The sequence below is a fragment of the Pseudopodoces humilis genome, chromosome 3 (genome assembly GCF_049639895.1).
Source record: "Pseudopodoces humilis isolate 2021_Gansu_Grassland_sample_001 chromosome 3, ASM4963989v1, whole genome shotgun sequence".
NCBI classification, from domain to species: Eukaryota; Metazoa; Chordata; class Aves; order Passeriformes; family Paridae; genus Pseudopodoces; species Pseudopodoces humilis.
In genome coordinates, this window is record NC_142202.1 from 71457913 (window position 1) to 71483403 (window position 25491).

Below are 25491 nucleotides of genomic sequence, written 5' to 3' on the forward strand. Positions count from 1 at the left end.
GGAGTCCTGTTGAATCCTGAGGAATTTGGCATCTCCTGCAAGTCAGAGTCTAATTTTGTGGTAAATAGTTTTTTTAACCTTTGTGGCAGCCTGAAAGTGTTCAATTTAAGCTTTCATATACTGGGCTGACCAAAATAGAAGGATTAGAACAGAATGAGAAGCAATGTGCCCTGGAAAGTACAATTATGAGGAAATCCATCTGAAAACAGCTGTCTGCAGGAATAGACCAGAGAAGGCATTTTTAATACATCACCAGGAAATGAGGAAGCTGCACCTGTGGCTCAGCAGTTTGAAACCTGATCACATCAGCACCTGTGTCACTGTCATTTTAGTTGCTCGTTACTCTTCTGCATGGAAAGAATCAACCTGACCATTAGAAGACACAAGGGCCAGAAACAAATCATTCTTTAGCCATACCTTCTAAGGGAGATGGTGGCCAAGGAAAGGCTTGATTTTCTGCCCAACAGAGCAGGAAAATATGGACCAGAAAAATGTAATTGGAACAGAGTCCCTAAAACCCCTTCCATTTTCATTTTTATTGCTGGTTCAGTACATCCTAATTAAGTGTGAGAAGGTGGAGAATATCTGCCTGAAGTTTCAAATTCACTGCTCCTGCTGGGCAGAAGGAAGTTTAGGACTAGGGTGTTTAGAGCCCCAAGTGATCCTGGAGCTATAGTAGCTTATTTCTGTAGGAAAAGAGAGTGTAGGTGATGTTCTGGGGGAAGCACCAATAGACTCTCTTTAATGAAAGATGAAATGGGTGGAAGAACTGCTGAAGGCCAGTCAACTTGGATTCAGCTGTAGGAAAATTCAGGAGTAGATGAACAAGAGCCTGCTGGAAAAAAAAACAAAAACCAAATTGAACCAAAAAAAAAAAATCACGTGAAGTTTTTGAGGCTCCTGAGTCTGTCTTTACAGCATTTTTGGAAGCACAGTGGGAATTATGCAAGGTAGAGGCAAAACACCTTAGAAAAGTCATGAGACAATATTTCACTGTCAGAATGGAAGTGTATCTGCAGGCATCTGTTCTTTTTCAGGTACAAGTCAATGTTGTTTTTAATGTCTTACTTCAGGGATAAAAAATATCCTATTAAATTTCAAGTCAGGAAAAAATGAGGAGGGGAGAGCAGCCACTTGAAGCACAGGTTAAGTGATGTTGACAACATGCAGAAACGGTCCAAATACAAAAAAGAAAACGGCAAAGATAGGACTCCACACTCACTGCAGTTGTTTACTGCTGCCAAAACTAGGATTAAGAACAACTAACTGGAAACCAGTCCTGTGGAAAAAAAAAAAATCTAAAGATTTCTAAGCTGAATATTCTTTAGGCAGGATAGGGAACTCTATAAAAAAAGAGCTGGAAATCTTTACTCACTCTCCTGCTCATGACTAGAAAGGCCTCAGCAAAACTAATGGTCTTATTTTGAGTGGACCCATGAGATTTCTTGCTAAATGATTGTATGGGTAGTAAAAGTTTACATGAGTTAAATGACAACCTGGGAAATTAAATATTAACAGTTTCCTATTAAAAATAGCGTTTTCTTTAAGGTTTTGAAAAAAACTTCAGAAAATATTGCTTATGTGTTTGATCTGAGCTGAACCTTCAGCAGGTCTGAGTAAACTCTTTTCAGGCTGCCACACTCTGTCCATTCTTCTGTGGTGTTCTTAGAGCCAGCAATGAAGTTGAGGGATGGGATTGGAGATTATACCAGAAGATGATAATAGCTGCCAGGAGATACCCAGTAGGTTCTGGAGGTCCTGTGCTGAGAGATGGCTGGGCTGACTTGAGTGATTACTGGAGTAATAGGTTTCCTCTCCTTTTAACTCTTGTATTATGTCCACACCAGACCCTTGCTAGTGCAAGTTCCTCTCTCCTGCTGTCCAACCTGCTTCCTCCTTTCTGTATTCCAGGCTCTGCTGACACCCTCTCTGAACATTACTATACTGCAGTAATACTGCTTTTAATTTTGCTCCTGCACATTTTTCTGAGGTAATATGGTAACCCAGGTAGCCATCCAATGTATAATTTGGATTTATTCTTTAAAAAACTGCCTGACTTGAACAATAGATTACAGTGGTTGTGAAGGAGATGCTGTCCTTTCCCGGGTAAGTTCTCATAAAGTTTTATCTGACAGGCTGAAAAATAATAAAAGGAAGAGGAATAATAAAATAGGACATTATAGTAACAAAGGAGCACAACAATTGAGAAGATTCAGGCTTCAGACAAAAGCCAAGGGCAAAAATCCATCTTAGTCTATGAGGTTAGTGCTGCTTTTTTGGTTTTAATCCCTTGGCTTTGGTGAATTTCACTCCTACCCTTTGCAGGGTGTGGAAGCTGAATATTATACTCTGGTGGTTTAATAAAGCCTATCATCTTGTTTATTTCAATCATTTCCTCATTGGGCTGAAAGCTTTAGGGATTTCTTTCACAATAATTCCCTAGATCTCATTCTTGGCCATTACAGTGCAGCTGATTGCCTCTAAGCAGATAGTTTCTCCTTTTCATTCTTTGCTTTCAGTCTCATAGTTCTGTGCTTATCAGCACTGAACTTCATTTGCATTTATTAGCTGTGTTGGTATTTAAAATATCTACTCTAAGACCTTCTTTATCTCTCTGCATTGTTTCTTATTATTTGCTGTCTCTCCCAATTTAACTTTAAATGCAAACTCAAAATGTTTATTCCAAATGGTTGTCAAAATTCTTTGCATAAGCTGCTGAGTGTGGACAGGGTCCCATTTCCCAACTACCAGATTCTTTCTCCCAAGAAAGATCCACTTTTTCCACTTGCACTTCTTCCATGAATCTCCTTATAGCTCCAGCTAGTTCCATGCCTCACTCCTCCTTTCCCTCCTGTCTGAGGGACATGGCTCTCCATGTTCTTGGCAGGGCAGGGCTGCCTCTTGTTCCTACTGACACACTCGTCTCGCTGAAAGCACGCACGTCGTCGTCCCCCCATGCTGGGATGAGCATATCGCCTCAGTGTCCACACTCCAACACTGCCACAGGGCAGGACATGGGCAAAATTAAATCTGTCCTGTTGGTGCTGGGGTTTTCACACAGTGCCATCACTGCTCCTGATGGTGTTCTTGGTATCAGAGGTAATGCTTTTAGTGTCTGAAGGCACCCACAGGATGCAGGTAGCAGCTGCCTGAGGACAGGCTGGTTACCGTCGAAGCATGGAGCCTGGTTCCAGTTTTTAGTCCTGGCATAGACTTCTCAAACAAATCTCTCTGCCCTAGTTTTCCCTTGTGTGAAATGGAGACTATAATGCTTATTAGCAGAACTTCTCTTTTACTGTTTGCTCTTGTCGTTGGCCTCTTATTTGTGTTTAAAGAGATGCATTGTTCCCAAACAGAGCAGAACTAAGAAGCTGCAAGTCCCAGGATGGCCACGGGAGGCTGAAGGGCTGCAAATATAGCAGCAGTCACCTGTAAGACACAACAGACAGGTAAGGACAAAATATCTGAAAGGGCATCAGCTTCAGACTCCTTCTAAAGGAGTTGATGTTAATCATGATACCAGAATTCAGGTATTTATGGAGTCATAAAGTAGTGCTTGCCTGTAGCCATAACTTCAGTATCTCCTCCCACACTGCCATCAGGAATTCCTTATTGTTTAGAGCTGTGGAACGTGACAGTCTTCCTAAAAAGTGGTGTCAGAGGCCAGGGCCACAGGGGGCACAGGGTTTCTGCACCAGTATCTGGACCTCATGGAACTACATATGGGTCCAACGCTACAGGCAATTGTTATCACCATTTCCTTTCATCTGAACCAATTAGTTAGAACTGAAACTGTACTTTTAAGGTCTTATTGAAAGTCCAGAAAAGTCAAAAGACCATTTCCATTGGCACTAGAAGGCTGCAACAGTCTCTAGGGCATAGCATTTAGGAATCTAAAACTGTTCTCCAAGTTTCTTCAATGTTTTAAAACTTGAAGATATTTTGCCATGCTGTATAAGGCAGAGGGCTATAGTGATGGGAAAGTACAATTTAAAGCAGAGGGCTATAGTGATGGGAAAGTACAGAAATATTCTGCAGTCTGTGGAAATTTAAAATGCAGCAGCCTACTGTCCCTGATATCCCCATACAAAGTTCTGAAAACATAGGACACCATAAAATATTATTTTTGTTACTGTTAGCTCTAATGTCTGTTTCTTGTGGCTCACACAGAAGATACACTCTCTTCCCTCACCCCACCCTCCTCCTCCAAATTAAACTCTCATAGTCTTTCTACTTTTGTTTTAAATTGTTGAAGAAAATCGTGGTCCATCCCAAATATAGGTGTGGAAAGTCTGAGAATTTTGATTTGGAAAAGCAATTAGATACAAATTCCAGAAACAATGCTGCAATTTCCATTGCAAACATTTTGAAAGCCTCTTTCTGAAAGTGTGAATTGTTTCTATAATATCAGGTCTTTTTAACCTTCACTTTTGGATAGGCAAGAAACAAGTAAATTTTGACCTGGGCTAAAGCATACTGTCAGTGAGTTGAAGAAACCAAATTCAAACTGTCTACTAAAATAATGTAAAAATACTACCTTAATTTTGCATGTAAATAGTTTCCTAACATCACTTCTCTTGTACTTGCTCTGCCAGTGTGAATATTTCCTTGTTGTTTGCTCGTTTTTCAGAGTGAATAGCATTTTACCTCTTAATGAATATCCTGCTATTATGGGGGCATAAAATTTGCTGATTCTTGCAGTCTTTCCTTGTTTTGGTACCTTGTAGTTTATGGCTAGCTTGGCTAGGTTGGTTTGATTGGCTGATTGGTTTGATTTTAGGTTTCTGTTTGGTTCTTTTTGCTACCCTCTCCCTTTCCCCCAGCCCCCCCATTTTTCTGTGGTATGGGTTATTGTTTGTTAGCAACATTCTGTGACTTAGACACATTAAGAAGAACATCTGATAACTTTTTAGGATGTAAATGACTGTCAAACAATTTACAAATGTTTCATGGAACTGGTCTTGAAAGAAAAAGATGGCATCTTTTAATTCTGCTCTCAAACAGGTCTTTACTAATTTGTTTTAGTCTAGGCTGACCAGGTCTATTTTCATTTTTCACTTAATGCAATCTAGATAATAAGAATAATTGGTGTAATAAAAAATTAAAACTCTTGCATAATTATAGCATTAATGATGTTTCTTATGAAGTTTTTTGCCAAGAATTTTCCATTTTTCTTTTTTTATAATTATAATAAATCTGCTTATTAAGCTTTCCACTATGTGTATTTTCTCATGGAGGGTAATTTACTGAACAACATGTCAGTGTCTGTGAATGTATTTAGTGTATTTAACATTTTGCACAGTCTTTTCCTTCTTTTTGTAAAACTCCTCAACCTTCTTAGTGTTATAATTATGTTTACTTCATTATTATTCCCATTATGGTTGTGTATTCAGTGTTAGCTTAGTTTATTGATGAATGTGTCTACACACTTACAGGTCTTCATGAGGATATAAATTAACTGTCAAGTGAAGAATTTGGGAAAGACTTCTGTGGAAGGCTAGCACTTAATTTTTTTGACTTTTCTCCTTAGAGACTGAGTAGAAAGCCTTTTTTGTCCCAGACTTACGCCACATCCTTTTATCTTTCAGACATGCTTGTGCTGCAGCCTTGGACCTGTGCCCTCTCTCCTTGACTGCTTGCAAGGCCTGTGCTCCTCCTGCACCCAAGATTTGCAAGAGGTTCATCCTTTATGCATCAAACCATGACAAGAAGGAAAATAGTGTTTGAAAAAAACAAGTTAAACAGAAAAACATTCTTACAGAACTCATGAAGTCCACTAAAAATTGATATCAAGCATAGAAAAGGCTCCATAAATTACCAGCTTCAGGATTTGTAACTGTCTTTTATAATTTGATTATCTTGATACATGTTTCATCTTCTCTCAATTCAGCAATTAAATATCAGCAATATATTCATGTTAGGTCCTGGCAATGAAAACTGCATGACAGTTTGTACAAATTCTGGTAATTGACTTTCTAAGACACATCAACTTTTATGCAAGAAAACCCTTTAGATCCATTCCATATCATAGTATATATTAATTGTCTGTCGATTGCCTCAATTACAAACTGGTGAAGCAAGTCAGATTTCTTGGAAGTTTAAGTCTGAATGTAAAAAAAAAATTAAATTCTTTTTGTTACTAGAGCTTGTTTTATTCTAGATATATGGAACTAAATGCAACTCTTGGTCCTAATGAACTTTGACATAAATTCAAATACTCCACTGATCAAACTCAATGAAGATTTCGGGGGTCTTGAGGTCTGTGTAACTATTTTGGGTACCACTGGTCTGTATTAAATGAGCTCATAGGGAGTCTGCAATGGATGAAGAATTATTATTTCAATGTGCGAACTGAAGCAGCCCTGTATGCTCTGAGTTTGCTTGAGGTTAGATTGATTCAGATGAAAGAGGATGGTATTTCTAGTGTTTCAATAAGACTAATGGAGCTTTGAGTTGCTGCTCATCTTTTCCTGTGAAATTTGGGAGCTACAGGGAACATTATGACTATCTGATTGCATAGATAAAATGTTATAGATGCAGAATTCCCTGACATATTTTATCTTCCAGTTCAGTGGCTTCTGGTGCATTTGGAGCATGGGTGGCTCTAGCAAAGTTTTCATAAGCTTTTCAAAACTCCGTTTCAAAATCTGGATTTAAGAATCTAATTTTAAACTCTCTCTGAATGATGACCATCTCACGAGAGGCCTTAAAGCATCTTATCTATTTCCTCGTGATAATTGAGTCCTTCAACACCTGTTGAATGATGGCAGGAAGCAAGTGCACCCCTACGTGATTTGTGCATTCGAGGGGCACAAGTTGAGCAAGTGACAGCAGCAGAGCAAGATTAGAGACTTTTAATTGCAATCCACTTTTCTGAAGGGTTTCATGAGGACACCTTGATTTTGCCAAGCAGAGAAAAGTGACTGGGTAGGGCTACTCACCCTGAGAGGGAGGAAATACTTTTGCTCAATTTCTGTAATGAGGCTCAGCTCTCATGAGTCAGATGGTGGTTTCTCTCAGGGCCTTCCATTCACCATCATTTAATCAGCAGCAGGTCCAATGTTTTCTGTCTCTGACTAAGAAGTGGAGAGCTGCACTGAAGTGCAGGGTCTAGTTAATTGTGACCTTTCCTTTTCTCCTGGGTCATGAACATTTAAAGGATACCCTCTTCTGTTTTGTTTTGATTTTTTTTTAACACAAGCTTCATTTATTTAGCTCTTCACAATTTTGCTCTCGTGACAGTGATGGCATTATTTTCTGTATGTTCTTTTAATGTGACTAAGGAGCAAGCAAGTGTGGAAACTTCCTACAACTGGAAGAAAACAGGTAATCCCCATAACTTTTATGGGTAAGACATGTCCTTGAAGATCTGAGCAGAGGAACCTTTAAACCCTTCATCATGGTTACAAGGGATTCTAGTTGAAAGAAAAATACGCATTTTTTGACAAAACAGTGACAGAATCATGAAAAAGACATCTTTAGCTTTATTCATCAGATATGGCTCATGAATCCTATTTGGATGGACTAGGAATCATATAACCACAGCATGAAATATGTATTAACCATGTTGTATAAATCTGCAGTGTGTCTTCTTCACGGTGCAATAAGTGACAACTAGAGTAATGGTGCCTAAGATACCCAGTAGCAATTGAGTCAGCCTTCAGACCTTTTACAGGGAGTCAGCGTGCTTTGGGATGGGATAAGAGTAAACTGAAGTCCTGGATTTGGGATTTGTTCCTAACTTTGCCCTGGCATGGAGGTGCAGATGGATCTGCTAATCTGTTCCTGCTTCTGGGCAGATCTCAGCAGGGCCCTGCTCTCTGAGGAACCCAGCACAGCCCAGTCCTTGGTGAGTCAAGTAACTTCAAGTTCAGGGAAAGACTCTGGTTGTTTTTTTTCTTCTATTCCTTCTATCTAACCAAAACCTCCATATTTATATCCTGGGCTTTTTCTAAGACAAGCACTCTTTCTCAACATCCTCAGCATTACAATTTTCAGTCTGAAAATTGCAACATTTAAAATTATTACTTAAGTTCAGGGAGTTTGCCAACTTTACTTTCTTCTACAACACTAAGGGGAAAAGGTTCTGTTTTAAAAACCTATCTGCTCTCTTCCTGTAACCTATTTGTTATTCATGTTTTGGTGACTGACTTTTGGGCACAATCCCAGGAATTATTAAGGCAGTCTTTAATAACCTTTAATATGTCTGCATACAAAACCAGATGATTATTATTCATGGGTGAGATTACGCAGAATTAAACTTTCCAAAACTGCAATGAACATTCAGCTAGACATGAAAGTAAGCTGAATTTCCATTTGGTTTGCTTCTTGCTGAGCCTTCAAATTATAAAGTGAAGTAAAGCCAAAAGATTAATACAATGAAAACAAAGATTGGGAAATTAAATGACACGATGCAATTTTCTGCCTCATTGGGCTGGCACCAATAATATGCAAAGGAAAGCCTGCTTAGTGTTGGTTAGCTGCTGTATAAATGTGGCACAATCAGTCTCCTTCTCCAGGGAAGGTATTTTCTTGAATCATATAGCCATTGACTCTTCCAATTACCAGAGACCCCACGAACAGCTTGAGGCCTATTTTTTTCTTTTTCTGTTCTGCTTTTTCATATTACTCCTATTAGAGTTTACACAGGTACATGATTTCTCATTATCTCTAATATTTTAGAGACAGATAAGGAGAACATTGAAAAGAAACAAGGGGAAACCCTGCAGCCTTCTGCCACCTCCGTAATTAAATATTAATATTTCAGAAAATGTTACTTTAGGGAACCCATAATGGACCATGTGTTAATCATCTCTTTCAGTGTACTTTTAATCTATTACATATTCAGTCTGCAGTTAGGGTATTATAGGAAATATGTCATCGCTTATAACTGTCCAGGGAGAGGCATCATCCTCTAGTCTTTGCATTAGTTAGATATTAAAAACTATGTCCTCATCATTTAAAATTGAATAATCTGTTACATAGCTATAAGCCCAAGGACTGCTTATTCCCAGCAGGTTTAGTTTGCTTTTCCACTAAGTTTGCAAGACTTGTGACCTTGGGAGGAAGATTTTATTGCCTATGAATACTCTGGTGTTCCTGCAGTCGAACTTGAAACCCCATTGATGGCTCCATGTCATCCTGGGGTTTGTCCAAGCTGTGGGGCAACGGTTGCCAATTCTTACAATGCAACATCTAAGGAATAAACTCTCAACTGGTGTTCAGGAGGACTAGTGTAAGTCCCAGTTTTAATACTGACATGGTGCATGACCCAAAGTAATTTTGTTTTGCCTTTCTTTAACTTTCTGGTTTTGTTTCTTTGGTAAATTCAAACCATAAACCTTGAAGAGTGGGATGTGCCTCACAACTGGGTGGTTTATACAGCACCTCTGGGTCAAATCGCTTTCTGCAGCAGCCCTGGCTTTACCACTTTTGTATGGAATAAAAGAAACACTTTAATTTTTTTTGTAGTGCTTATATCTCCTGGGACAGAATGAGGCATGCAGGAATTAACATTATCTTGATATTCTCTTAACTACTGAATACTTGAATCTTGATTTACTTAATGCTCTTACTATTCACTCCTGTGTTATTTTATATTTAATTTTCTATTAATGTGATCATTATATGTGAGAGTGTGGCATTTTTCTGGGGATATTAACAGGCTTTGCAAAGCAGATGTGGTCAGGTAACAGAAGTCCCATCAGCTGCAGGTGGAAAATAAATAACCTGAGGAAACTGTGCAGGTGCATTAGCAAGAGTGACAATTTCCCACTGATCAGCCAGGTTGATGGGTTTGGTAGATTCTTTCTGGGGGTGCTGCTATTTACTGCAGATGATGTAGTTTTCTATATCATAGTAGACATATCTATTTCTATCTATATCTATATCTATTACAGAAGAAATACCTCTTCCTCTCCTGTTACTGCACCTTTTTGCCTGGATGTGATATTATGACATTGAAGTTTCTTGCAGTGGTTTCAGCAGCCTGACATTTCATAGTGAAATTTCCATTACTTTTTGTCCACCACACTCTGTTTTACCCAGTAATTTGCACCTACAGGTTTACACTTTCTCTTAGATAGGGTGGTTCTTGCACTTTTAGCATCGGTACTACACAACTTCAGAAATTGGTTTGGTTATTGTACTAAACAGAAGTATGGATTTCAACCCTTTTTCATTTGCCTTGAGTAATGTCTACTCAGTTACTCAAATGTGTGTTTTCAGGCATTCTGTTGCACTGCAGGTAATACAAACTGCTTGTTGTCAGTATGAAATATTGTCCTTTGCAAATTATTGGAATATCTTGGGTATATATTGCAAGCTACTCTTACAAATTAGCTTGCTGTACACACTATGCTTGGTGAATATTCCTGTGGCCTGACTCATTGCAGCGCTGTATAATGTGTTTCTAAGTTGAATTACTTTGACAAAACGACTGCAATAATCAAGTATCAGCAGGCACTGTTTCTGCCTATGTTCATATAAATCACACACCAATTGCTGCCAAGCTTCTATTAGGTGCATCACGAACTATCAGTGCTTCCTCCTTGCTGTTTTTTTTTTTTTTTTTCCCTGATACTTTACATAAACAAAACAGTCTAGGAGAATTTATGTTACCTGTGACATCTTTCTGGAAAATTTTTCTGTGTTTCTGTGCCTTCTGTACAGTGCCACATCTTAGTGTCCCTCACAGACTTTCTTCCAAATGACTGGAGGAAATATTCTCTAGAATCCTTTGGGGTTTTTTTTCTCTAAACCACTTTGGAGTTGTTCATATCCCACATTCAGAGCCTGAAGTATTTTTTTACTCCAAATATCTCTGATGCCTGACATTCAGGCCTCGATGACTGTATTAAAAATAAATCGGTGGTAAGTCAGAAGCACACACTGTGCTTCTGTTCCCATTTCCCTATTTCTGTTGGCAGATCATAAGTGTGAGTGAACATCTGTCCCTTCTCTTCTATAGGCCATCATCCTGTTGCATCACAGGACAGTTGCTACAGGATTATTTTCTCTTTCTTTGACTTCTAATTTGAGTCACTAGAGTGGGATTGTCGTCCTTTGTGTTTTGGATACTTCTGTCCATCTCCTTCACTACCAGTTGCTTTCTTCTATTCCTCAGACCTCATGAAAGCACTGATGTCTCTCTTTGTGTAAATACTAACAAAAAGTTCACAGCCTCAACGTGGTTCAGTTCTTTCATGGATGATGGTGCTTTAAGTCCTTGAGTGTCTTCTCCTCAGAGGATTAGATCAGATCACTTCCCCTCTTCTAATCTCATTCCCTTTTCTAAGATATAAAATGCTTCTAATGAATAGAAATGCTTTCCTCCTGATGCAGTAATGGAAGTAGGGATCCCCCAGCTTCCCCCAGCAGATGAGAGCAGACTGTACCTGTTCCTCTGCACTGAACCCAGCCTTTGTGGAATTCTTGGAAGTTACACCTGGGAGGGTGGCTGTGGTACAATTTTCCCTCTTTTAGCTGTGTGTGGGTCCCAAAGGCCTTTTCACTTTCAGATTGGCCCAACATGTGCTTGTTCTTTTATTACTAGTGGCAATCAAGCTAACCCACTCTGAGGAAATCTGCCACCTTTCCAATTACACTTAATTATGCTGCATGCTGGAGCTGCTCTCCCACTTTGGCCATAATGCTCCTGTCATGCATTGCTCTGCATGCACCACTAGCACTGCATTCAGTGATAGTTTGAGTTCTTTATTGTCTTTCCAAGTGTCCCATGCCCTCCAAGATGTCAGTAAATCTCTTCATTTCCTCTGCCCTGGACTGGTCCTTCTGTGGCTTCCACTGTGTATTGCCAAGATTATTGATTTTTGCAACTTTCAGTCCCACTGCTAAATGTTTGGGTTTTTTTTTAAATCTCTGTTTTCAATTTTGTGCTAATCTGAGTGAAATCTAGACAGTTTCCCTTTAACACTCTATTCCCAGGCTATGTGTAACAGTATCTCCTGTGTCCTGCTGTTGCCATTCACATTCATACAGTGCTCAAATCTAGAGCTTGTTTCTTTTTCATTCTCTTTCTGGGATATAATTTACTTATGTCTTTCTCTTAGTTTTGAGGGCTGGTAGCAGCTTTCCTGCACCCATTAAGATGATTGCTTAGCTGTAGTTCCTCATTATCTCTTATTTTGTGGCTTTGTAGCCACTCTGCTTTGAAGGCAAGAGAGGTCATGCATGGACTGGTTTTGATGCACTTTGTCCCTCCCAAGGCTGCCATCAGTGTTGCAGGCAGGTGATATTGCCCCTTAAATGAAAAGTCTATCAGCTTTCCCCAGGAAAGATAACTACAGCCCATTTTTTTTTTTTGTAGTCAGAGTCATTCTGACACCTCACCTTCCTCAAACTGACCTGAGTACTGCTCTTATGCTGGTCTTAAGAGCTTATTGACTTGTACTAGGTTTCCTTTGAGGAGACATTTCTTTATTACTACTAACTTTTTATTCACTTAGCAGCAGAGCCTGCAATTCTCTGTCGTTTTTATTCTGCCAGATCTTGTGTTCCTACAGGGGAAACTGCCTCTTTGTGCTGTTGGTGCTGCCACCACTGTCCCAGGCACAAGGGCATGCCATCAACCAGGCAAATTAGCCCCAAAATGGAGCAAACATGGGCATTTTCAGTTCCCTAATGCAGATACAATTTTGAGTGTTCTTCAGACTTCATAAAATCCCTCTGTGAGTTTAGATTACTTGGGTGGACATGAGGAACTGTAGCTAAGCATGCCCAAGGAGTTTCAATGCTTAAAAGACCAAGGTTTTTTTTTGCTGTTTGTCTCTGGATTTCTGGGATAACAAAAGACTGAGAGGGAGAATGTTTGTCCATCTACTGTAACTGTAAATATATTTCCCTAGCCTAGATAATCTTCACATTTACCTTATGACTCCTTACAACTGCTCTTAGCTATTCTTGCACTTCAGATCCTCTGAAATTTGGTTCCTTGGGTAAACAGATAATTTCTTTTCCAAAGCAGTTTTTACAGTGTGTGGGTACTGCAAAGACAAGAGCTTTTATGTCTAAATCTCTGGCTTTCTAGGCACTGCAGCCTAGATCAGTAACAGATACAAAATCACTTTTCTTCATAAATTGACACATAATTAAGTGATAAATTAATTTAGTTACACCAATTAAAATGGTGGCCTGAAATTTAATAAGGGTTCAATGGCAAGGCACTGTGACTGCTTTATGTCACTTTCCTACAGCTGTGGTAAGTAACTAGTTTGGCATGTGTTTTCCATTAGTGACTACAATAAAGGCTTTATAGTGGCACAATATAAAGTGACCACTAAAAGTGACTAGCAGCCAATTCTGTGATGGTGAGTAGGGTTTAGCTTTACAAGGACTAGTGCTGGTAACTGAATAACTAGAAGGTTTCTGTACTAAAGCAGACTAGATAGGCTCCCCTGTGGTGTACAGGGAGGCAGAACTATTGACAACTGAGCATCAAAATAATTGTGTGGAGAGATGTCTAAGCTCCCACAGGTTCCACTGGGAACCTTCCTGTTCTCAAGCAAGGTTAGGCAAGCACCCAAACTTTGACTGGAAAGAAATTATTATCTTCTCCCTTTGGATGAGAAGTCATGACTATCTGTTTCAGCAGGTCTTGATTGGTTCTTAAAGTGACTGATCTGTTCTCACTCTTGGCTCTCCTTCCCCTACATCCAAGATCCCAGTGATGAGATCCCATCTTAGGAGCAGAAATGTGGAAAGCTGTGTTTGATTTGAATTCCCTAATGGCTAGGTTGTGGTGTGGATCTTCTCCAGCTTACTCATCCAAGTCAGAGGCTAGGATATTTTGAACCTGTTCTCTGATATCTGAACACTCTTACGGGATGTGTCTTCCCCAAAGGGCTTGAGATTACTGGACAGGAGATATTGGTGAACTCAGTGGTAGTGCCCTAGAAATATCAGTGCCCTGGAAATTGTACAGTCAGCATGTGGCAATTATGGTGAAGATCGAAATTTTAGATTAAGTCACCTGAAACTTCAGTGAGGTCACCCAGGTGCAACCATAGACTTGCCTCTCCTCTGTGTGAGTGTTTCTAAGGAAAATGCCTGCCTGCTGGCATTTCAGACCCCTGAAGTCTCTCTGTCTTGGTGTGCCAGCAGTGTTGTTGGTTGCCCACCACTCAGATGTGCAGGCTCCAATTGCCTGTTTTGTGGAGTGAGAATTGTTTCAGCCTCCTGCAATCAGACTTTGTTGTAAGGTTAGAGCAGGTATGTCTGATTAAGAAGTGCTGGCACTAGCTAGCACAACGGAGTTCTTGTCTGAAATCAGCCAGGAGCTGCTGCTATTTATCCTCCTGTGTGTTTTCTCTTAAATGTCTTCTGTTTTCTTGGTGTCACTCTCTCCCTTAAAACAATTATCTGATACTTTTTCCTGAACCATAATTGGTTGCCTTCATTATTGGCAAATGTCATAGGGGCAATTGTAACTTAATAACCCCGGTGATAGCTGAGAGATTTACATGAATTTCCTGGCAGCTATTCATTATGCCCTCACCTACTTTAAGAGTTACAAATAATTTGCATGAAAAGCAATTCTTCTTATTTTAATGTTATTTTCTCAATTCCTTGTGGGAAGTATGAGTCTGTAGTTTTCCAAAGTGTGAGAAATACTGATAACTGGAGATATGTATTTCTTATACCATATCCTGCTGAATGCCACTAGGAGTAAATAAATGAAGACATGGTACAAGGTGTTTCTATAAAATAGGTTTGGTTTTGGTTTAGTGCTGTTTCTAACATAGTTTTCTTTGTCTTCAGCAGATGGTCAGTGCTTATTAGCAACCATTCCAGCTCTAGATGTTCTGTTTAGCATTTCAATTGTCTGAACTCACTCTCAGTATGACATCATCAAGATTTTTAGAAATTTCCTTGCTGGGGTGAAGGTGGAAAAAATCTCACATATGAAGATGTTTTGTATTTAGCTTCTGTCTTGGAATATATATGTGGAGAGAGAGAGAGAGAGAGAAAGAGGGGGAGAGAGAGAGAGGGGAAACCTACAACTGAATCCAGTTAGGACTGTATAATATTTTTCCCTGATTAATTCTGTCAGCTGAAGCATCATCACATCTGTATGTGCTGGTGCCTTGCAGTGAGTGTGAGTGTGTTGAAGCTGCACATCTTCAGTGGTGGCATTTAACTGCTAGGCAGTTCTGAATCCCTAGCTGAAGTGTCTGATTGGACTTCTCTGATTTGGAAGCAGATTTCAATGTCAGACACTTGTGAAAACAACAGATAAAAGCATAAAGAAGTTTCTGATTGCAGGATAAGATGATTGAGGTCTTTCAAAATTATCTTCACTGTAGCTGGAAAACCATACAGAGATCATTTAGGCAGCCATGTCCATTTTAAGTAGAGACATTTCTTTATCTTCAAGAACCAAGGCAGTGTCAAATTATATGCAAACATATTCTGCAGTTATTTTGAATGTAAATATGCTATGGGGCTTTTGAAAAATGGTGACCCTGGCTTGTACATATTCTCCCTTTTCATGGGACAACTGTAATAATTCCTTTTTTAACATAAAATCCTGTATCACTTTCTTTGCCTAAAGCTTTGAAAAAAAAATAAAAAGGTGAAAACATAATGAACAGGGCAACCTTGTCCTGAATCCTAATGGCTTTCTGATGAGGTAAACAATGACTCTTAATTAGAAGCTAAAATTTTTAATTAAGATGATTCTTCAGTAATTATCTCAGTTGTCTGCTTCACTGGATTTTAATGAAAAAGATTGATTAGGTATAAAACCAGTAGCATAATTAAACATTCAGGGTCTACATCGGTTATTGAGGTGAAAGTAATGTGATTAACTTCAAAGTGCATTTTTCAACAAATGGTCTGAGACAGTGAAGCCCATTTCAGGTGTCATGCTGCCCTATTCCAGCTCCCTCCCTCTTACCCGTGTTTCACAAAGTGAATATGCAGAACATCATTTTTGGGTAATAGTTATGTTGTGTGACAGATTATAATGGCATGTTTTTAGCTAAAGCTGTCACAGTGGTTATGAATTCCACATGACAAGGGTTTTTAGTAAATGGACTGGAACTTGTCACACAAGACTTCAGACCCAAGAGTAGATTTGTTTTTTGTTCTTATGAGAGGTGTGAAATAATTAGTTCAGCAGTTTTGTTTTCACATGTGCTCAGAACACCCCGTAGGACCTGGCTGCAGAGAAATGCCTTTCTGGGCTGATGTGACTACAAGGACAGTGCCAATCACCAATCTCATTTCTGCTTCCTTTACTCTCACTGAACAACCCCTCACTTTATGAACAGCGCCTTTGAAAACATGAGTAAAAGCTTATCGAAGTGCAAAATTTGTTCAGAAGGATAAATGGCTGCTGTGCTTCTGATTGGAATTTTATATCCTTACTACACCAGGAGAAACTGTCTAGAATCCTGTTAGCTAATCATGGTTAAACCTTGTAGCTCAATGTAACTGTGAGGCAAACTGGTGATTTCTTTTTTTTTTTTTGGAAGTTGTTGCCATTACAGCTGGAAAGAAAGATGTCTGTGCTGAGGAAGTGGCCTTTAGAAAATTTTGAAATCAGACTTGCAAACTTTCAGATGTAGTTGTGATCTCAGTGAGAGAACAGCAGCTGTAGACATCCATGGAAGGATGCTGGTTGCCTGTTTTTGGTTTAGCTTCACAAGAGAGAACTCAAAAGTCCTATCTGCTGTTCAGGGAGTCTCCTAAGCCTTTGTCATGGATCAATCTAGTTGGAATCATCCAACAGTGTTAAGCTTCTTGCCAGTCATCAGAAGGAGAAAATGTGGTAGAAGTGCCAAAAAAATCTCAATGTACAGCTGTTCCAATGAAAGACTGCCTTGCTTTGGTTCCTATTCAGGTTTATTTTCCCAGCGTGAAGGCAAGAGGTGTTTTCCTATGACTGCACTGGTGCATCAGAGAGCAAGACTTTGAGCCACGGGATTAATTCTCCTGTTTTTTCACTACATCAGCCCACGTACATTACTGTTAGGCTTAATTCTTTTCTCAAGTTCCTCAGCTGGCAAAGAAGACAGCAAATCACAATTCACACTTTCCCCATTAATTTCTGGAATATTTTCCTCAGGGCTAAACAGTTGTAGCTAATCATTAGCCACATTAGCAAAGGGCTAACACTTTTATTTCTGTTGATTGCTCAGACCATCAGAGTTAATGTGAAAGCATCATGATGGAAGAGCCTGTGGTTTTTATGAGCTCTTCTGCTTAGTCTTCCATGACATACAGGAATATTCCCCAATTACATGGTTCTAACTAGATAGGCACAAAAGGAATTCTGCCTTGTCCTCTATTTTCCCCACCTTTGAGAATGTATTTTTAAAAGACCTTTAAAAAAATATGTGTTTGTTTCTGTGGTATCCTTAGTGGAGAAAACTTGCAAAAATGCCTATCTTACCTAAAGGGAGAGAAAAGGGAATTTGAACATACCCTTTTTGAAGTTTTCTTCATGTTTGGAAGGTCAGTTGACAAACCTGGGAGCACCGAACTGTGAGAAAGCCTGCAAGGTATTTGTAGAAAACACTACATACGAGGTATAACTACCAGTGTCCATAGCAAGGAAAAAATAACTCAGTGGAGATACTTCTTTTACAAACAGGCTTGCTTGTTAAAGGAAAAATCCCTCCATAGACCCTGGCACCACTCAGAACAGTTGGAGGTAGCAGATTGTGCCATGCATTGTCAGTGGGTGACATTCCCTTTCCACTGTGTTTGGAGCTGGCTGATGTAATTTCTTTCTCCTGTGTAATCCGACTGAGACAATCCCCAGATATTTTGGTTCATTTTCTCAAATACTTCTTACTTGTGGTGACAACGTAAAAAATAAGTAGAGGTCCAGATTTTTTCATGAGTGTTTTAACCACTACCCCTTGGAGAGCTGAGCTAATCAAATAAAAGACTGGAAAAAAAATAATCCAGTGTTTGGTCATGTAGCTGCTTGAATTTTCTGTTGAAGGGTGTGTTGTGTGCTTAAAAGAGACCAGGGTATACAGTTTGTGTATACCAGATTAATCAGGACCTGAAATCTGTTGCTGCCCAGCTTCCCAGAACACATTTGTCACAGCAGTCTTTTGAAATCAATTGAAATGTATCTTTTCCTCCTGCTAACTGACATGATAGATTGGTAATAATCAAACACTATTTGTGCAATGTCAGTCTAGCTTTTCTGTCATGAGTGATTGAATATCCTTTAAATACCATTGTGGCATTGCTCTTGAATTGAAACCTAATGAGAAAACTTTATAAATGGACTAAAGTCATGTTTCCAACTCCCAGTGGGGCACTCAGTGCAGACACACCTTGCTTTATCTCTGTGCTTAGCAGGGATTGTTTAACAGGCTGTTCCTGCAAACTGTCAAGCCAAATACAGAGTGTACATGCAGTATTTTAATTAATGTTTAATGATTCTTTTCTGATCAGGCTTAAAATCCTCTCTGTGCAAGTGATTATAGGTAATTCTGTAGCTGTAACAAGATCATTTGATAATAAGGCTGATAAAGAAAAGCAATTACTTAAATATCAGCAGCTTAATATCAGTAATGACTATCTTCTTGTTCAGGCTTTGTGCAAATGTGTTAATACAGTGTAATCTTGATACTAATTTTTATGACACTGCAATCGAGCATAAACACAAGTAGAGTGGAGATTTCCCAAGGGAGAGAGATTTTCAAAATTTGGTTCCTCATAGTTCTTGGCTCCAGTTGATGGTAAGAATGAGGTAGCGCATTAATATTCATAATATACATGGTCACCGTGATTTTTAGTAACTAGCAATTTTTCTTGCTCAGTCTGGTCAAATCAGCATAAGGCTCTGTTGTATGCTTTGCCGTGGTTTCTGGCTTACAGGGAGAAATAGTTTATTTGTGGAACTCTCTGCACTGAGGCTTGTCCAGGGCTACATCTGTGTATGCAATAGGGAGCAGCTTCAATAATTGTGATGGACAAATAGCTGTAATGTTTTTCTCTCAAACCACATAAGTCAGAATCTACTTATAATTGATTTGTACTTTGGTAAGAACTTTGCTCATTTATTAAAAAAAGTACTATAATTTTGCAAGACAAGTGGAGGAATCACCTTCTCACTCTGGGAGATTTGAAGCCAGTTCACGCGCACTTATGCTCTTTGTGTGAGGATCAGTGCCTAGTACTAATGCTACAGAATTTGACCTTGCAGTGTAGATGAAACTGAGAGGTAACTACTTTTCCTCCACACTAACAAAAACATTAATCTTCAAATAATGATAACTGACTTGAAGTACTGTGATATTCAAGAATGTGGAAATGGCAAAAATGCTGTTGTTCTGGTTTGGGCTGGGATAGAGTAGCTCTTATGGGGCTGTGCTCTGGTTTTGTGCTGAAAATGGTGTTAATAACAAGGATTATTATGTGCACCATTGCACATAGTTTTCTGCTTCTCACCCCACCAGAGAGAAGGCAGGGGGTACACAAGGTGCTGGTCAAGTGACAGCTGACCCCAACCAATCAGAGGAATGTTACATTACAGCAACTTACATTATTACAACTTACAACATTGTGTTCAGCAATAAAATTGCTACGAGAGGTTTTCAGGGATGTTGTAAGTCCAGGGACTGTCTGGACTTGGCTGGTGGTAAGCAACTGGGTTTTTCACCCATCATATATTTTTTTTCTCTTCTTTCTTTTCCTTATTAAACTATCTCAGCCCATGAGCTTTGTACCTTTTGCTCTTTTGGTTCTCTTTCCCATTTCACCATGGAGGAGTGAATGTGATGTCTACTGGGGCCAAATTACAATAGCTATAAAGAAAAACATGCCACCAAATCCCTTTTAGATTTTTTTTTCTTGCTTGCTCCAAATTTTGATCTACCTGACTGGTCCTGGCTCTTCACTGGTGACCCTGGGGCTGACTAAGAGCTTGCTTTACACGGCTTGGATGTTTCTGAAAACTGAAGCCTATCTGAGTCAATAACCAGAAGACAAATCTCAATTGCAAAGGTAATGAAGCGTGAGGTGAGGAGGGGAAGTAGCCCCTTCTTTATTTGCAAAATAAAGCAGAGCTGAAGATGAGACAGAGTGCATATGCCTTAGAGCAGAAGATCGTGCAGTCAAAGTGTGATAGGGAGCAGAAGGGGGAATGATGGTTGAACTTCTCTGTGTGAGGAAGCAGAGCTCCACTCTGAGGCTTGGCATCCATCCCATATAGCTGGTGAGTGCAGGAATTGTGTGTCTCTGCCAGGTTTGGCTCATGCAGGAGTACCTGTGCTGCTTTTGGAGGCAGGGTAGTCAATCTTCACACTGGTTCAGAGCTCCATGGCAGACTGAGAGAAGGTGGCATGGAGCTCAGCCCTGCTTCCACTGACTTGAAGCAGAGCAGGTGAAATGATCTTCACTCAGGCTTTTATCTGTGGAACATAATGCTCTCCTTTTAAAAGGACAACAGTCAGAAGTTTTTCCTCCTTTTACCCAGGTATATATTGGCATATATGTAACCATAGCAACTATGCCTGGAAAAATTGAGATTTAGGAGTTTTTAAATTGCTTTCAGTGTAAGTTTAACAATGAAGCTTGAAAGCAGATAATATAGCTCATGGAGAAGTAGATAGTAAAAATGAAAGGAAATTTTATTGCTAAACTTACTCAAGCCAGAAGAAGTTCTAATAAGTGAAAGAATAGCTTACCTCCCTTAAACAGGCATTTTTAAATCTCATTAACATTTCAGCTTTACCTCCAGGCAGACTATCATATTTTTTTTGATAGAATTGATATCTACTGTCATTTACTCATAGCAACTATTTTTAAACACGGGTCCTTAATACATGCTGAGTTCACATGAGCTCAGCTGAACTTTGTTCAACTGAGTGCGGACTGCATGGCTTATGGATTTAAACAAAGACTCCTTCAATTGTATTGTTTACCCTGCCTTGAATCCCACTGCCTGTGTCTGAACAAGTGTCCAAGTCAACATTTACAAAGCAACATACAAATGTGATCCTCTGTTTTCTGTACCTGACCTAGAGCCTGGGAGAGATGTACAAAGCGATGAACACCCAGGGGAGCAGTAGATGTGGACAGGCTTCTGCTACACACGAGAAAATGGCAGATGGGTGCTGTTAAGATTAAGGAGCCCCAATCACCTGCAGCTGTTCTCTTTTGGAAATATAAAGTCAAGGCACCTTAAATCACTGGGGTGATTTTGGGAATTCAGGCTTTATGAGATGAAGCAGTTTATTGCACACTAGTCCTGGAAATGAAGTGATAGGAAACAAAAGTGCTATGTCTTTGTTTATCAAGAGCTTGAGAAGATCCTCAAAATAACGAGTAGACGAATTGAACTTGGAAAAGGTTGAATGTAAGCAGTGCATTCCCACTCCTTTTTTAGAAGCCTTTTTTTTTTTTTTTTCAGGAGAAGGAATGAATCTTCATCTATCTCCACAGAGGAGTTTTGCATGTAAAAAAAGAATGATGTAGCTGCTTAGGACTTCCATCTGTCAGAAACCAGGCTTTAAAGAAAAATTATTAAGTGCAGAGGAATGCCACGTATATGCATGCTAGAAATGAAAGGCTTTCTCACAGCTTTGTTAGTTTCAAGTGCAAGCTCACTGCTTTAACCAGAGCCCCATCCAGGTGCTCAGAAATACAGTTCTGGGGCTGGATGCTGGGAGGAGGATGCACATGTCAGTGTTATGGTTATCAGGCAATGAGAGAGACCTGCTTGTCTTGATACCTACTGCATCATTTGGGGATCTTGGGGTGCTGGATGCTGAAATCAGACTGAAATCTGCTCATCTCTGCTGCATGGCTGAGGGGCTGGAGTGACCTGGGAGGGGAAAGAGTTATGATAATAGTTACAGTTTAAGGGTAGAGAACAGGCAGCTAGGAAGAGATAACAGTTTAACTAAACTTAACTAGTTTAACTGCTAGTAGAAAGTAAGCAGAGAAAAATAACTCCTTTATTCAAATGTAAATCAAAGTTTTAGAAAATAGGAGGCTCAAAAGTGAGTCACTGGCTATTTAGAATAGAGAGAGACTTAAAGGCAGCTCACAATTCTCAGCTAATCTAATTGCCCATCCTTGGTGTTAAGGCTTGGCAGAAAAGAGTGGATTTGTTGGTAAAGTAGTTCAGGGTTTGCCCTCTCTAGATGTGGAATTTACATGTTAGTACCAAGAAAGACATGCTAATTTAATCAGGCTTAATTTTTACAGTTGTTTAAAGTTTTATTAAAATTATACTAATAAATAAAAAACTTGTAATCAGATAATAAATGTATTAGTTTTATTATTTCATAGTGGATTTAGTTGTAAAGTAAAATTATATTTGTGAATAGAATATCCCAAATTTCTTTGTGATGTGATACAAGTATTTTTAAATGGTACTTTTAATTATTAGATGGCTAAAGCTAAAGGCCATTTCTTTCACTGCACTGAGAACTGGAGTGTAGAGTATTGCATCTGGGTCTGGAGCCATCAACACAGGATGCAACAACATATTACCTGATGGAGGAGCAGAAGATGGACATGAAGATGATCAGAGGTCTGGAGCACCTCTCCTATGAAGACAGGCCTAGAGAGTTGGGATTGTTCAGTCTGGAGAAGAGATGGCACAAGTGGAGATCTTAGAGGAGCCTTCCAGTACATAAAAGGAGGCCTACAGAAAGAAAAGGACAAAGAAAGAAAGATGAGGACAATGTTTTCAGTAGGGCCTTTTGTCATAGGACAAATGATTTCATATTAAAAGAGGATAGATTCAGACTAGATAGAAGAAAAGAAATTTTTACAGTGAGAATGGTGGAACTCTGGACCAGATTGCCCAGAGAAACTGCAGATGCCCCATCCCTGTGAATATCTAAGGTCAGGTTGGATGGGGCTTTGAGAAACATGATCTAGTTGAAAATGTCCCTGCTCATTGCAGGGAGTTGGATTAGATAACCTTCAAAGGTCCCTGCCAACCCAAGCCATTCAGTGATTCTATTCTCTACAGATCCAGAGCAGAAATCATGACCAGCAGTTAGACCTCAAGTACAAAAATCATTTTAATTATAGGAAAGCATTCAAACATGAAACATTAATTTCCTTACTTTGCCTGTTGTATTGGTCTTGTCCAAGGGCACAAGGGAACCATGGGGTTGGAATGCACCATTTAGTTTGGTACTAAGGTAATTCTCAAGGAAGTGGAAGATGGCACAGATGGAATAGTGGAGTGCTGGGTTACTGTAGCTGAGCAGCAGCTGTTCAAATTTTGGAGCATAAAATCTTACAAATCTGGAAAGCAACCAATATGCTCCCAAAGGAAATGGGAAATCTCCTGAGTTGCATGATGTATTTCAGGATGGAGGGGAAGATGGTAAATCTTTGATGCATTGTACGTCATCTGTGATACTCCAGCACTTTGTTTTGATAGCCTTAAAAATGGTTCTTGGAACACAATTCTGGACACCTGCCTTTGATTATTGCCTTTTAACATTTATTTCTTCACTCTGTGGACAGATTGGTTAAAATTTTGCCATATTTTGGCCTCCTTTCAATTTTTCGTGGTCACTCAGGATGATGCCAGGCATCACTGGACCTACAGTAGTCCTGTCCCACTTCTGTGCTGACCACAGCCCCTCAGGAGCTCATTGCTCCTCTCTGCCCTTATGGGGCTTCACTGCTGTTCACTCTGGGCAGCAGGGGACAGGAAAAAGAGAAGCTTCAGCAGGAACTGAGTGCACACAGTGTGAGTTGCATGTCAAAGGCAGGTCATGTGCTGTTTGCTTAACACATCCAATTATTCATTGGGTACTTATGGAAAAACTATTCTCTGTTGTATAGGAGGACATCTATGTTACTGAATAGGACTTTTAACTCATTTCAAGCAGGGACTTATGGATGTCTAAACTGCCTAAGAAATGTTTAATATTTGATGAAATATGCCAATAATAAATATATGAGTTGATTTTTGGAGACAACTGAGTTATAAATATTGAAGCAATGAATGAAGAAAAACATGATAACATGTTTCATAAGGTTAAATCCTTTTCCCATTAGTGACTAATATTTTTGATGTGATTCATTGCCTCTTTCTTCACGGAGTATCTGTGCTGATATATTTTGAATAATATACCTTGGGAGTGAAAAATACCAGATAGGAAATCAATAGGAACATTTATTCTTATTGTTCATGTCAGCTATTGTTTAGGGGACATTAAAGTGACTGTAGTGTTTATACAACAGCACTTGCTCTCAGACCATTTCCAGTAGTGTCATATTTTTGTGAGTAATGCTTAACTAATATTTTCTTACTTTGTTCCTCAAGAGAATGAACAAGAAAGAGTAAGCATTGATTCCTAATTTAGGTAACTGAATGAATAGGATGAAGGGGGGTGAATATTGTCGGAACTGATTCTTTCAAGGGCAAATTCCAAAAAGCTTTGGCTCCTAAAAGAAGAAGATCCTAAAGTATCAATTCATCAGAACCACAAAGGGTTCCTGGCTCCCCTTTAAGATGATCCAGTTAGCTGAAATCTCTAAGTGTGGATGTCTTACTTTGTAGATTTCCATCAGGCTGTGCTAGACAAGCAGCAATTCCCAAGGAATATTCTTGCTTCTGAAATGTCCAGTTAAGTAGTGACATTGTGAATGCAAATGTGGGAAACATCATGCCAGTGACTCATGCTGTCATTGCCAGCTGAATGATGAAAAGTACCAACCTGATGACCTGGGCAAAAAACAAAGAATGTTTGTGTTTCTTGTGCTGATCAAGTGCACATGCCAGAAAGAACTTTTAGCTCTGCTATTGCCTAAATCCCTGGATGTGCTGAAGGGTGGAGGCACTTACCATACCAGACCTTGATTTGGATGGTCCCCAAGTCACTTTTATTCTAAGAAAGCCATCAGAGAGAGGATTTCATGCCAAGTAGTCTGTCACTGGCAGCACATTTACATGTGGAACCAGTGACTGAACCATAGAAAGTAATGTGAAGAGTAGCTGCCACTGTGTGATTTAAACCTCCCTAAGCAGAGCAGAAGGAGATCAGTGAAGCCAAGAAAAGTGTCTCTGTAAAGATAACAGCAAGAATGTTGCAGCTGAGGTAGAAGAAGCAAGGTCTGAGGTAGGTTCGGGTGTTACCAGATTCAGAGAACTAGATACTGGAAAAGGTGAGTGACAAAGACCCTGTGATCGTTTTGAAGGTAAAGAAATGGAATCTGCAGGAATTTCTTACATGTGAGAATTTCTTACCTGGGCCTCCAGGTTCCAAAGACTTCCCAGATATCTGGCCAAAAGACTCATGAGATCTTCTAAATGCAGACTACAAAATTTCATATCACTATTCTATACACCATTTAAATAAATTGCCTCTGTCAGAGGGCAGTCAGTCTGTTTCAGGAATGACTTCACTGGCCTGATTTCTCACATTGCCAACTATGCTGGAGGAGCTTCAATTCCTTTTGAATAATGTTTCTTGAAAACTGGGTATTAGTGTAAAATTGCAGCAATTCTTATAACTGGACTGCAAA